The sequence below is a fragment of the Taudactylus pleione genome, unplaced genomic scaffold (assembly GCF_031769625.1).
Source record: "Taudactylus pleione unplaced genomic scaffold, aTauple2 ptg000281l, whole genome shotgun sequence".
NCBI lineage: Eukaryota > Metazoa > Chordata > Amphibia > Anura > Myobatrachidae > Taudactylus > Taudactylus pleione.
Genome location: NW_028284683.1, coordinates 977,412 through 990,151, shown reverse-complemented (window position 1 = coordinate 990,151; position 12,740 = coordinate 977,412). Strand labels below are relative to the sequence as shown.

Here is a 12,740-nt window from a genome sequence, read left to right as displayed (position 1 = left end):
GCTCTGTCTGAGCCGGAAGCTCTTCACTGACATCACTAGTGATGTCAGTGGGGCCTCCCCCAAACGGCAGGCGTTCCCATAGGAATGCCTCCGTTTGGGCTGCCACCCCCCCCGGCCCGCCTTCCAAACGGGGCGAGCTGTCAATCAACATCGACAGCTCGCCCCCTTTGGAAAGAGACCTGCTACAACCGGCGCTGTCGGTCGTAGCGGGTCTCACGCATGCGCACGAGGGAGCCGGCTCCCGCATGCGCACTGGCCAAACATCGAGGCGGCCGTGCGGTCGTAGACCGTACGGCCGCCTCTGAATAAGCTCCTTAGGGCCTGATTCAGACCCGCTCGCGAGCGCACAGCGCTCGCAAGTGGGTCGATGGTCCTCCACTGCACATGCGCGAGCCCCGGAGTGAGAGAGAAATTCTCTCGCTCCGGGACTCAATACAAAAGGGGCGGCCGCCGATTTGTTTGCGTAATCGCAGTTGCGATCGGTAATGGATCAGGCCCAATATCCGGTATATAGGACACAAAGTAGCAGGGTAAAAATGTTTTGTTTACTTTGTAAACTTTGTCAGTGCCAGGTATAACATCATGAAGGGTTCTTCCTTTATATGTTGCATTTTTATCATTACACATTGTTGCTAATGCTGAGTTGCTCATAGTTTGTTTACATTGAGTTTTGATCACATAATATCAGTATTGGTAATTTTGCCTTATATGTGGATGCAAAAAAGACTTCGGCCCAAATGTAACTGGCTCCGATTTGCTGATCCCAGCAATATAGCCGCTAGATTTAAAGCCAAATTAGTTTAAAAGCAAAACCAGTTTGTTTTTGAAGGCCCTACATAACCAGGGCCCAAGGTACCTGAAGCAGCTTCTGAGTCCTTACTGCCCCGGTCACTTACTGCCATCTGTAGATGAAGGGTTATTAGCTGTACCTAGAATCTCCCAGAATTCATCTGGGGGTCGAGCTTTTCGCTTTGTGTCTCCGACTCTATGAAACTCGCTTCCCCGCACAGTTCAAGAGGCCTCAGCTCGGGATGGGGTTAGGGTAAGGCACTTTAGGGTTAGGCGCCCTAAAGGAGGGTTAGGGGGTAGAATTAGATTAGTTTATACTTACCTTTAGGACGATCGGGATTTCCTCCTCTGTCGGGCAGCCGCTGTTGGGATTTGAACCATGCGGCCGGCGGTAATACATATCACACCCGTCCGCTCTAGACTCCTTCAAAAACAGACTCAGGTCTCCCCTATTTGCTCACAATGTAATTTTGCTGTTAAGCTTATTTTCTAGTTTGTGTTTTAAATGCAAATGTAAAGCACTTTGAGTCCTATTAGGAGAAGAGTGAGATATAAATACAGTAACGATGTGTAGGTGAAGATAAGTAGCAGATAACACTCCCCCTCAATATAAAAACCAAAGATACATGTAGCACAAAACTTAAGTGAAGTTACGAATATTCGTGAGTAGAAACCTCCCTCCCTTTTACGTATCAGGGTGTCAGCTAAACAGTATTATAGGCAAGGGATAGGTGCTGTAAGTATTGTGTAGATAGGTGTACTGTTCAGCGACTACCTACTTTCTAGCGAGTGAGTTTATATTAGCAGACAGTTCTATATTAGGGCAGCACAGACGGTGTAATGGTTAGCATTACTGTCTCACGGTACTGAGGTCGTGGGTTCGATTCCCACCACGGTCCTAACTGTGTGGAGTTTGTATATTCTCCCTGTGCTTGCGTGGGTTTCCTCCGGGTACTCCGGTTTCCTCCCACACTCAAAAAATATACTGGTAGGTTAATTGGCTCCCACCCAAAAAAAATTAACCCTAGTGTGTATGTGTGTGAGCATGTGGTAGGGAATATAGAGTGTAAGCTCCACTGGGGCAGGGACTGATGCGAATGGATAACTATTCTGTGTAAAGTGCTGCGGAATATGTGTGCACTATATAAATAACTGGTAATAATAATAATAATAATATCAAGTGATAAGTACCTGTGTTATAACTAGGGCCCTCATTCAGAGCCGTACGCTCTGAGCAGAGCGCACGCTCTGAATGAGGGCCGCCCTCCATGAAAATGGAGCGTCCTCCTGGACGCTCGTATAGCTGTGGGTCACCACCCACAGGCTATACGAGCGTGCAGTTTGATGGCCGCGATGGTCTTGACCATCGCGACCATCGAAACTGCGAGCCAGAGCCTGCGGTTGAGGTTTTCAACCGCAAGCTCCGGAGTGATTTTGGCTCTATCAGAGCCAAAATCACTCCCACTGACATCACTAGTGATGTCAGTGGGCCGGCTTCTGACGGGAGGCGTTCCCGTGGGAACGCCCCGTCAGGGAGGCACGCCCCCGGCACGCCTACCAAAGGGGGCGTGCTGTCAATCAACATCGACAGCACGCCCCCTTTGATCAGACACAACGAGCGAAGGACTTTCCTTCGCTCGTCGCGTCTGGCGCATGCGCACGACGGAGCTCCCTCCGTCGTGCGCATGCTCAGTGCACACCATCGACCCACTTGCGAGCGGACAGCCGCTTGCGAGTGGGTCTGAATCAGGCCCTAGGTTAGAAAGTGCAAGTGAATAAATAGCAATTAGGTGAATAAAAACATAATACGGTGGTGAACATATAGATATAGAAATATGTTTAATCTACACAATATAAAAAGCTAAAACAGTGATGTGCATATAATACAAGAGGACATTACATGTAGATATACTAATGGGTCTATATAATATGGTTTAAAACAATCGGGGTGTAGGTTATGATCACAATGGGGAAATAAGAAGCAAGCTATTAAAAACAGGATTTCATAAGATTAAATTTCATGGCATAGACTTTAAAAGAAACGCTCAGTAAAAGAGAGGGATTCATAAATAAATAAATAAGAATAATCATGCAATTAGCAATAAAAAGAGTGTTCTTAGCTGAGTCAATTATCAGCACAAAGTTCATGAGGCAAGAGGGATCACTTCCCCAACGCGTTTCGTCCGTGAGACATCTCACGGACGAAACGCGTTGGGAAGTGATCCCTCTTGCCGCATGAACTTTGTGCTGATCACTGTCTCAGATAAGAACAGTCTTTTTATTGCTAATTGCATGATTATTCTTATTTATTTATTTAAGAATCCCTCTCTTTTACTGAGTGTTTCTTTTAAAGAGTCTCCCATATCCAAATATTCCGAAACATGGAATTTTTTTTTAGCATAACTGAGATAGTGACACCTTTTGCTTTTTGATGGTTTAATGTTCACAGACTTTATTTAAGGCACAAAATTATTGAAAATATTGTATAAAATGACCTGCAGGCTGTGTGTATACATTTGGGTCCCGTTCCCAAGATATCTAATTACGGTATGCAAATATTCCAAAATACGGAATATTCCAATATCCAAAATACCCCTGGTCCCAAGTATTGTAGAATGTAGAATGCGACAAAAACCTGACAAAAACAGAACATAATAAATATAGCACAAAAACGAACGGCTTGTTTGAACCTAACCCCCCATTCCCCGCCGCCTAAACCTAAGTCCCCCAGGGGGGTGCCTAACCCTAAGTCCCCCCGGGAGCCCTAAACCTATTTGCGGAGCAGCAGCACAGGAAACCTCAAAAGAATGGCTACACGGCCCGTGCCACGTTCAGCGGGGCTCCTGCAGCATCTGGCCAGGCAGTATTTACCACCCAGAACAGGGCAGCACATGGAACAACGCCGTGGTCAACGTCACTTCCAGCAGGGCTCCTGCAACAGCATCCCAGACTGCCCATGCCACTTCCAACACAAATAATCCAGCAGCGGCAGCCAGCGCCAATCCCAGCGGGGCAGACAACCCTTCTTCGCACAGGAATGGTGAGAACATCAATAATACAGGCTGAGTCTCCCATATCCATACATTCTAAAAACCAAAATATTCCAAACCTGGCTGTACCCCTCCACAGCACACGTCGGGCCTCCTATGACACCCGCATGACTCCCACAGGACCCGCCGAACCCCCCCAGGTACTCCGAAAACCGAAAAATATGGGAGACTCAACCTGTAATTGTGAATGTTGACGCAGGAGCTGTTCAGGACTTTAGCAAGGCTATTGTGTAATGTACAGCAGTGCCTAGTAATAAGTCAGCAGTACAGGTCAGCAGTACAGGTCAGCGTTCAGGACAGAAGTTCATCGGAGTCAGATGAGGATAAGGCATTTAAGGTGTTAAAAGAGCAGCTTAAAGTTAGCAAGGGCAAAAGAGTAATAAGAAATAAAATATGCAACCCAGGCGTAGATGCAGGAAGAAACCTAGTGGGGCAGGTACAGCAGAAGAAAGCAGGGGGGTTCCTGCAGGAAGGGGTAGCAGTAGGCTGTGACCTGGGGTCAAGGCACTTGCCAAAGCAAACCAGGAAGGAGATCATAAAGGGTGCTATTGCGGGTTTAGGGATAAAGAGAGAGCTGTGGCAAAGGTTGGCGGGCAGACAGAGGCCTATTAGACTTTGGAACACCGGCTAAGTGGTATGTTTGCCTGCTCAGGCTCTTATATGGAGGCCTACCTGGAAGTGGGTATGAGCATGCTAAAATACACAGATTACGCAGGTATGACGAGGTGTTTAGGCAGAAAGCACAGGGTGGGAAAGCCATTCATTTCAGAACCAGGGATTTAGAGGTGTGGCTTAGAGCACAAGGTATCGGCTTAGCAGAGAAGGGCCTCACAGGGCAAAGGTTTAGCGCAGGGAGGCCTAGCACTCAAAATAAGGATGTTAAATGCTGGACATTTAACGAGTCACAGTGCACATGAGGACACTGCAAGTTTAGGCACGCCTGCGCATTCTGCAACGCAAACCACTTTGCTAAGGACTGCACTAGGAAAAGGACTAGTCACACACAAAAGCTACCCCCTGCAGCAGGACCTAGCAAAAGCAATTAGTCCTGTAAGATTAGGCAGGATCCTAGAATGGCTGTACAGGTACCCTAAACTTTACGGAGCCAAGCTGTTACAGATAGGGCTCAGAATTCCAATAAGAAAAGACGTCCCATCCACAGCAGCAAAAATGTAAACTCCAGCAGGGAGCAGCCGCTTGGGGTGTATGACAAGATTGTGAATGAGTTACCGCTGGGTAGAATGACGGGACTGTTCAGTGCCCCGCCGATACCAGATCTGGTTATTCCACGGGCTGGTTCCTGAAGATGGTGTCCGGGAAATTTAGGCTCATTTAGCAGCTATCGTATCCCAAAGGGGCATCAGTAAAGGATGCGGTGGATAGAGAGCAGTGTTCGGTTCAGTACCAGCCTTCTGACAGAGCTGTCTAGATGGTTAAGCCGCAGGGCAGGGGAGTGCTCACAGCGAAGCTGGGCATGGAATCAGCCTTCAAGCTGCTGCCCCTGCATCCGGAAAGTTTCAGGCTCATGGGCTTCAGTTTTGAGGGATATTTTCTCATAGACAAGTGCTTGCCCATCGGTTGCGTCTAGGGAGGCCAATCCCGGACCATTTTTTCATTCCCAGGATCGGACTGCATTTAAATTTAACCTGCCCCCCCCCTCCCACGTTCATAAAAAAAAAAAAAAACACTCGCTGTGTTAGGCCGCCTCGGGCTGGCGTGGAGATTAAGATGGGCATAGTATAAGAGTATTTTTGTGGGCCAGGGCAGCACTGCTGAGCACTAACGCTCGGCTTAGCCTCAGACGTTGCCCACCCCGACTTCCCTTGCAGCGGCTGAGGCTGAGCCAAGTGCTAGTAATTAGCAGCACTGCCCGCTATCTTAATTCCGCGAATCCCGGGATCGGAGGCGCATTTCCCCGATGCCGGGAGACCGGCGCCTGGCATCACAATCGTAGTGATGCCGGGCGCCGCGAGCGGATAGCCGTGGGGGGGGGTTAGGTTTAGGGCTCCGGGGGGGGGACTTAGGGTTAGGCACCCCCCCCGGGAGGGTTAGGGTTAGGCTAGGGGGAGGGAGGGTTAGGGTTAGGCACCCCCGGGGCGGAATTAGGGTTAGGCACCCCCCCGGGGGGATTAGGGTTAGGCACTTGGGGGGGAAGTTAGGGTTAGGCACCCCTAAGGAGGGTTAGGGTTAGGGGGGTTAGGTTAGTGGATACTTACCTATCCACGATCGGGATTTCCAGCGCTGTTGGGCTTCCGCTGCGTCGCACTCTGCTCCTGTCGGGCTGCCGCTGACGGGAATCGAACCAATTCCCCAGGATTGGCTGTACTAGTTGTGTCATTATGTGCACATTCTTTGAGGCTTTTAGCTCTTTTTTGCAATGCTGCTTGGAAGAACGCACAGGGTTGAAAGCCGTAGCGCATTATTTAGGCGATTTTCTTCTAGTGGGCCCTCCACAGTGGGACCATTGTGATTGGCTGCAGCACGAGCTCCAGTGCATGCTGGGGGAACTCGGCATCCCCATCGCACAAGAGAAGACCGAGGGGCCAAAAGCAAAAATACCCTACCTGGGCACAGAGATGGATTCAGGAAAGATGGAGTGTAAATTGCCAGCAGAGATAGTAGAGAAGCTGGGTAGGGAGATCAGCTATTGCGCGAGGGCGAAGAAGGTCACGCTTGGACAGATGTACTCCTTGTTAGGGAGGCTCAACTTCGCATGCCGAGTAATTGCCATGGCCAGAATCTTTAAAAGAAGACTGAAGCAGGCGCTAAGAAAAAGCCCCACTTTATATGCATTTCCAAGAACCTTAGTGATGACCTGCGAGTGTGGGAAGAATTCATCCTGCATTTCAATGGCGTGAGCATTTGGCAAACAGCGACATCACACAATCAGGCATTGCAGCTATTCACTGATGCCGCCGGGGCCACGGGTTTTCAGTCGTATCCGCGACGGTGAATGGTGCGCCCAGCAGTGGCCGGCCAGATGGGTGGTCACGGGGTTGACCAGGAATTTGGTAGCATTGGACTTATATCCCAATAGTGGTAGCAGTGGGCATCTGAGGCCACAGGCTGGCCAACAGGCGTATATATAATTTTGGTGCGACAACATGGGGGTGGCGCAGATCATTCAAAATCAATGTGCTTTGTCACCACCAGTCGTCAGGTTAGTGAGGAGGTTAGAGGCGGCCTGCCTGCATCACATCATCACATTTAGCGCTAAGCACGTACCCAGGGAACAGAACATTATAGCAGATGCATTGTCCAGGCAAAAATGGCAAGTTTTCAGGACAGCGGCTCCGCAGGCAAAAGCAGTAGGCCTAACGTGCCCCTCCCATCTTTGGTAGATAGTAGAGCCGATCTAAGCACCCTGGTCGAGCGGTCACTGGCGCCAAAGATGTGGAAACTATACAAAGCCGCCTGGGAAAAGTGGCTGCAGTTTCAAAGTGCCGGGAAGCCCAGAGGGTAAAGCAGCCATACACGCTGCTATTGTTTACACGATTTCAATCGATCGTAACGATCAACCGTGCACATCATGTTTTGGTGCGATGCCGATGCATGTCCCTGCCTTCGTATAGTTGGATTGTACATCTTACGGAAAAACTGTAAGATTGCGATCTATTGTGTAGGATGTATTCTGATGTATGTATGATCGTAACGATCAATCGTATATAATTTCACCACATCATATGGAGACTTTCAAAGGAGGAATCACAATGGCAATCATACAACACATCGTGAGGTTTCGCACTGTGTATGGCCGGCTTAAGGCTCCACGCCAAGAAATGTTAGCTTTTCTTGGCAAGCTAAGACGGGAGCGGGCTTCCAGAGCAAAGGTTAACATTATAGTGGGTGGCATCTCTTTTTATTTTACAAAATTGAGAGTAAGGAGGGATGAGACCAAGGTCTGCCCAATAATGTGAAGTCAGGAACCCGGACATTAGGGAACCTTTGACCAGAGAAAGACTAAGGCCCTCATTCAGAGCCGTACGCTCTGAGCAGAGCGCACGCTCTGAATGAGGGCCGCCCTCCATAATTCTGGAGCGTCCTCCTGGACGCTCGTATAGCTGTGGGTCACCACCCACAGCCTATACAAGCGGGCAGTTTGATGGCCGCGATGATGGACGGCTCCCGCCGTCGTGCGCATGCGCAGTGCACAACATCGACCCACTTGCGAGCGGACAGCCGCTTGCGAGTGGGTCTGAATCAGGCCCTAAGGGTGCAGTGCCATGGGTATGCAGGTGAGGCAACATTATTTAGAAGAGGTTTCATCATGGCATTTAACAGGGCATCCAGGGTTAGTGAGTTGGTGGTGGAGTCCAACCCAACGTGCGACACAGGATTACAAAACAGTCATGTCGTGATAGCTGAGGCAAGGTACAAAAGTCCAAGACCAACAAAATCGTCAGGGGCAGACGGGTGCAGTTAAGGAGGCAGCCAGACACGTCAGTATGCCCGGTGATGGCAGTGAGGGCATTCTTAATCAGCAGACCAAGGGATGAGACTAATTTTCTTGTCCACAGGTGAGAATCCCCGCTAACAAAGTTACAATTCATGGCGGTCTATAGGAGATGTATAGGGAGATTGGGATAGGTCGTGCGTAAATTTGGTACCCATTCTTCCAATATAGGGGCGGCGGCGTTTGCAGCCAGTGGAAGATATCAAAGCTTTAGGGAGGTGGAGGTCTGGTAGCTACAAGTCTTATACCAGGCCAACAAGTGAGGGCGCAGCAGTCAAATATCTACATATTCTCCTCCCTTTCCCCACAGGACACAATGGAGGGAAGCAAATATGGATTGTTGGGCAGCAAGCAGGGCGCCACCAGCAGGCCTTATGGGAGGCAGAAAAGGGAAGCTATTCTGGATTGGAAAGAGGGGAATAAGGAGTTATAAACTAAGAAGGACTTTATTAGTCGCTGAAGAGGTTGTGGGTCGGGCAGACGTGATAGAGGGCACTTAGAGGGCAACGACCTGTGCAAATTGAAGTCCCTACACTTAATTAGGGGCCTGATTCAGAGCCGGTCGCTATTTGCGGTCGTTCGTTCAAAAAATAGGGGTGGCTATTCAAATGAACCGTTCGCTGTTTGCGGTCTGTTCACGCCTCTAGGTCTGAACGAGCGAACAAAACTTGCGGTCGTTTTTTGGGAAACTACGCCCCCTGGCCACTCGCATCCTACGTCATGTCCGCTATTTATTAGATTATTCGAGTACATCGACCAGCGTATGAACTGCTCGCTATTCTTGTGGTTGGTTTTTGCTACCACAATCTTGCGAGCAGTTCTGGCTATAAAATAACCCAGTGACGTGGTCAATGACGCTGCTGTATTAATTATGCACACCCATAAAACGCCCGTTTTGACCTTTAAGCACGCCTGCGATCGGATCTCCACTCCCCGTTTTCAAGCACCTTCCCCTGTTACCACCCACATACACCTCCTCCTGTCACTCAAATTATCAGGCATTCGCTATTTTGCGAGCACATGAAATTCAGCTGCAATGACTGGTTCGCGCATGCGTATAACGATCCGTGCGCAATTGGGCAAACATCGCTCAGAGCGAACGAGCGGCCGCTTATGAGCGGCTCTGAATCAGGCCCTAGGTCCATACAAGCAGACTTGGTATGGTAAGGGCGCTGTGATTAACAATAAAGAATATTCTACTGCTGCTCTCTGAGTGGTGACTAGCCACTCTAATGGGATAAACCCAAGCAAAAAATAGTGTAGAAGAAAGCGCAAATAGAATATTGATTTGATATATTTAATATAAAAAAATGTTAAACCTTAATGGTAAAAACAGCGGAAGAACCACCTGAATCATATATAAATCCACAAAATAAGTACAAGAGCTGTATATATATATATATTCAACAATATAAATTTAAATTAAATTCACATATAAAATAGAATTGAATTAAATAATATTAAATTAAATAAAATAAAATACATGTATAATTGCTGCATATATATTGATCAAATTGTTCTATATATATCCTTTGTGGGACAAAAGCCTCAATCCGATGTTATAGGTATACAATCATTCCCAAATGATAAAATGATTCTTGTTAGATGAATAGTATAATCACTTGTATTCCCGGTGTACATCATCATCATTACCCCTCTGTGCGGTGACTTTTCAACATCAGAGAGGCATTCCGGACACTGCCCTCTTTTTGTTTTCGGAGCGCAATTGGGAGTTACATAACAGGTCAGCTAGTATTGTGCACAATACCATTGTTCAATTAACCAATACTAGTGCAATATGCACAAGTGATTATACTATTCATCTAACAAGAATCCTTTTATCATTTGGGAATGATTGTATACCTATAACATCGGATTGAGGCTTTTGTCCCACAAAGGATATATATAGAACAATTTGATCAATATATATGCAGCAATTATACATGTATTTTATTTTATTTAATTTAATATTATTTAATTCAATTCTATTTTATATGTGAATTTAATTTAAATTTATACTGTTGAATATATATATACAGCTCTTGTACTTATTTTGTGGATTTATATATGATTCAGGTGGTTCTTCCCCTGTTTTTACCATTAAGGTTTAAAAAATTTTTATATTACATATATCAAATCAATATTCTATTTGCGCTTTCTTCTACACTATTTAAGACTTGGTATGGGTCAAGTGTGGTACAAATTATCTGGTCCAGCATCATCCCCGGGCTGACATGGTGTGGAGCCTGGCGGGTCTGGAGAGAGCTTGGAGGAAGGTAAACCCAGCGCTGTGAAAATTGGTCACCGCTATGGGGGGTAGTGTGGTATAGTATGTTCTGGAACGCCAAGGCCAAGCGCCGGTGTAGTGCTCTGTACAGGGGGGTATACATCACCTCTAAGGCCTTCCTCCTACCTTGCACACCCAGACTTGAGCCGTACTCCTGCCCTGGGAAGAATACCCCGGGGCACCACTTTCATATACATCACCATTAACTTTCAATACTTCATCCAATCAGACAGCGGGACGCCGCAAATCTGACACACTAACATCAATCAGAATTCTCAGTCTGTCTAATTATCAACAGAGAAGATTAGTGACCATAGTGTTCCCAGCTATTTGTCATTTTATCCCCCATTCACAACCCCTCACCATCAATTGCATTGTTTCCGTGCATGGAAGATAATGCATAGTTTACATTGACTTTATGTATTTAAATACTTGGCTTCTTTATTTTCCTTTGTTTCATGTTTCCTATATGTTCATGTAATTATTGAATACTATTGGAGTAAGTAAAACATTTTTTTCTAATTTTGATACATCAGTGTGTGTTTAGTACATATATTATTGATCAATATTAGACAGCAACATTGCATGGGGTAGCGCTTCAGTACTTCCATAATTATATTGGTATAGTATGAAGACATCAGTAGCAACAGAGTGGGCATGGGGTGCATCGGATATAGGCATTGATCTATTCAAAAACGCATTGCAGGAGGCGCTAGAGGGAGTTGCATTATAGTAGTTTGCAGGGTGGGGGCTTCCGTACTCAGGCTTACCTGAGGACCTCGGGTGGTGAAAAAAATAAGCATTGTGCAAGGTATCGGAAATGGGGGGAGAACGATGAAATTTGCAGATTCACCTTTGTGGATGGCCGCAGGCCCACCTCCAGCTTTGGATGGCTGGACCTGTGAGCTGATATGCGCCAGGGGGCAGTTTCTTTTGCGGGTGTGGTTGTGGCTCCTACCGGGTAGGCGGGGCACGCCCCAGTACATAATCGGGTGGATATTGTTATATAGCCTTGCCACTGCTTATTTTGGTGCCCTGCAATGATTTTAATGCGGTTAACAAATGAAGCTGTGACCAGATTTGTATCCCAGAGCTTTGTCTCCGAGTCTGTTTTGTGGGTATAAGCGGGTTTAGTGGGATGCACAAAGGTCGACCTCTGCCCCTTAAAGAAGCAACTATATCACGGGTTGTTAGGTAAATGGACATTTGACTAATGCAAGGTATTAGATAACCAATAATACTGCTAGCCGGCACTTGCTAATTATTAATGTAACAGTTAAAAGTTTTGGCCTTCAGGAGAGTAAACAAATAGTGGACTTTAGACACTGGAGAATAAGCTGCATAGCATCCAGGCTTCTATGAGAGATCCTGTTATTCTGTGCCCAGACCTGGAAGATGGAGATCCAGGAAGAACACATCAGTCAGGAAGATAAATGCTGGAATGCTCTGATTTAGGGGACGTCCGTGCTCTGGAACCGCTGCAGGTTACGTGCATTGTACTGTACCTCATGTTCTGTCTCCTTGTTCTCTGATCACTGTTTAGTTTATATTATATTGTTTGATTTGTTCACATATCTAAATAGGGTTATTCTCAGTTTATACATTTTATCCAATTTTGTCCTCAAGTTCTGCTGCTCACCTTTGCCTTTGGGAGCAGACAGTGGTAGGAGAAGTGGTGGGGTAAGAAAACTAATTAGTTTCCCCATTGTAGGAATTCTAATGCAAATGGAGCAGTAGGAAAAACAAGTGTCAGAGGCACGTTCTGATGAGTTTCATTCCAAGATTCTGGAATCTATTCATTTTGCCCACCAGGCAGTCTGCTATGTGTGTCACTAGCCCAGCGCTGCTTTCTCCTTCCTACTGGCACATGTCCTGGCAGTCACCTATGTGTGTCACTAGTCCAGCGCTGCATGCTTCTTGCTGCTGGCACATGTCCTGGCAGTCTCCTATGTGTGTCACTAGTCCAGCGCTGTATGCTCCTTCCTGCTGGCACATGTCCTGGCAGTCACCTATGTGTGTCACTAGTCCAGCGCTGCATGCTCCTTCCTGCTGGCACATGTCCTGGCAGTCTCCTATGTGTGTCACTAGCCCAGCGCTGCACGCTCCTTCCTGCTGGCACATGTCCTGGCAGTCTCCTATGTGTGTCACTAGCCCAGCGCTG

The 12,740-nt window shown here is 47.2% G+C and overlaps 1 protein-coding gene across 3 annotated transcripts in view; it reads left to right on the top strand.

The window, feature by feature from the left end:
• Nucleotides 1–12,740, top strand: part of GLYCTK (glycerate kinase) — a 42,091-nt gene that overhangs the window by 6,283 nt on the left and 23,068 nt on the right. Inside the window, exon 1 of one of the 3 annotated variants that reach the window (XM_088482073.1) lies at nucleotides 12,029–12,063. The exons of the other annotated variants lie outside the window; for them this stretch is intronic. The gene's annotated coding sequence lies outside the window, so the exon portion shown is untranslated. Of the gene's footprint in view, nucleotides 1–12,028; nucleotides 12,064–12,740 lie in introns of those variants that run through there. 3 annotated transcript variants of the gene reach the window in all.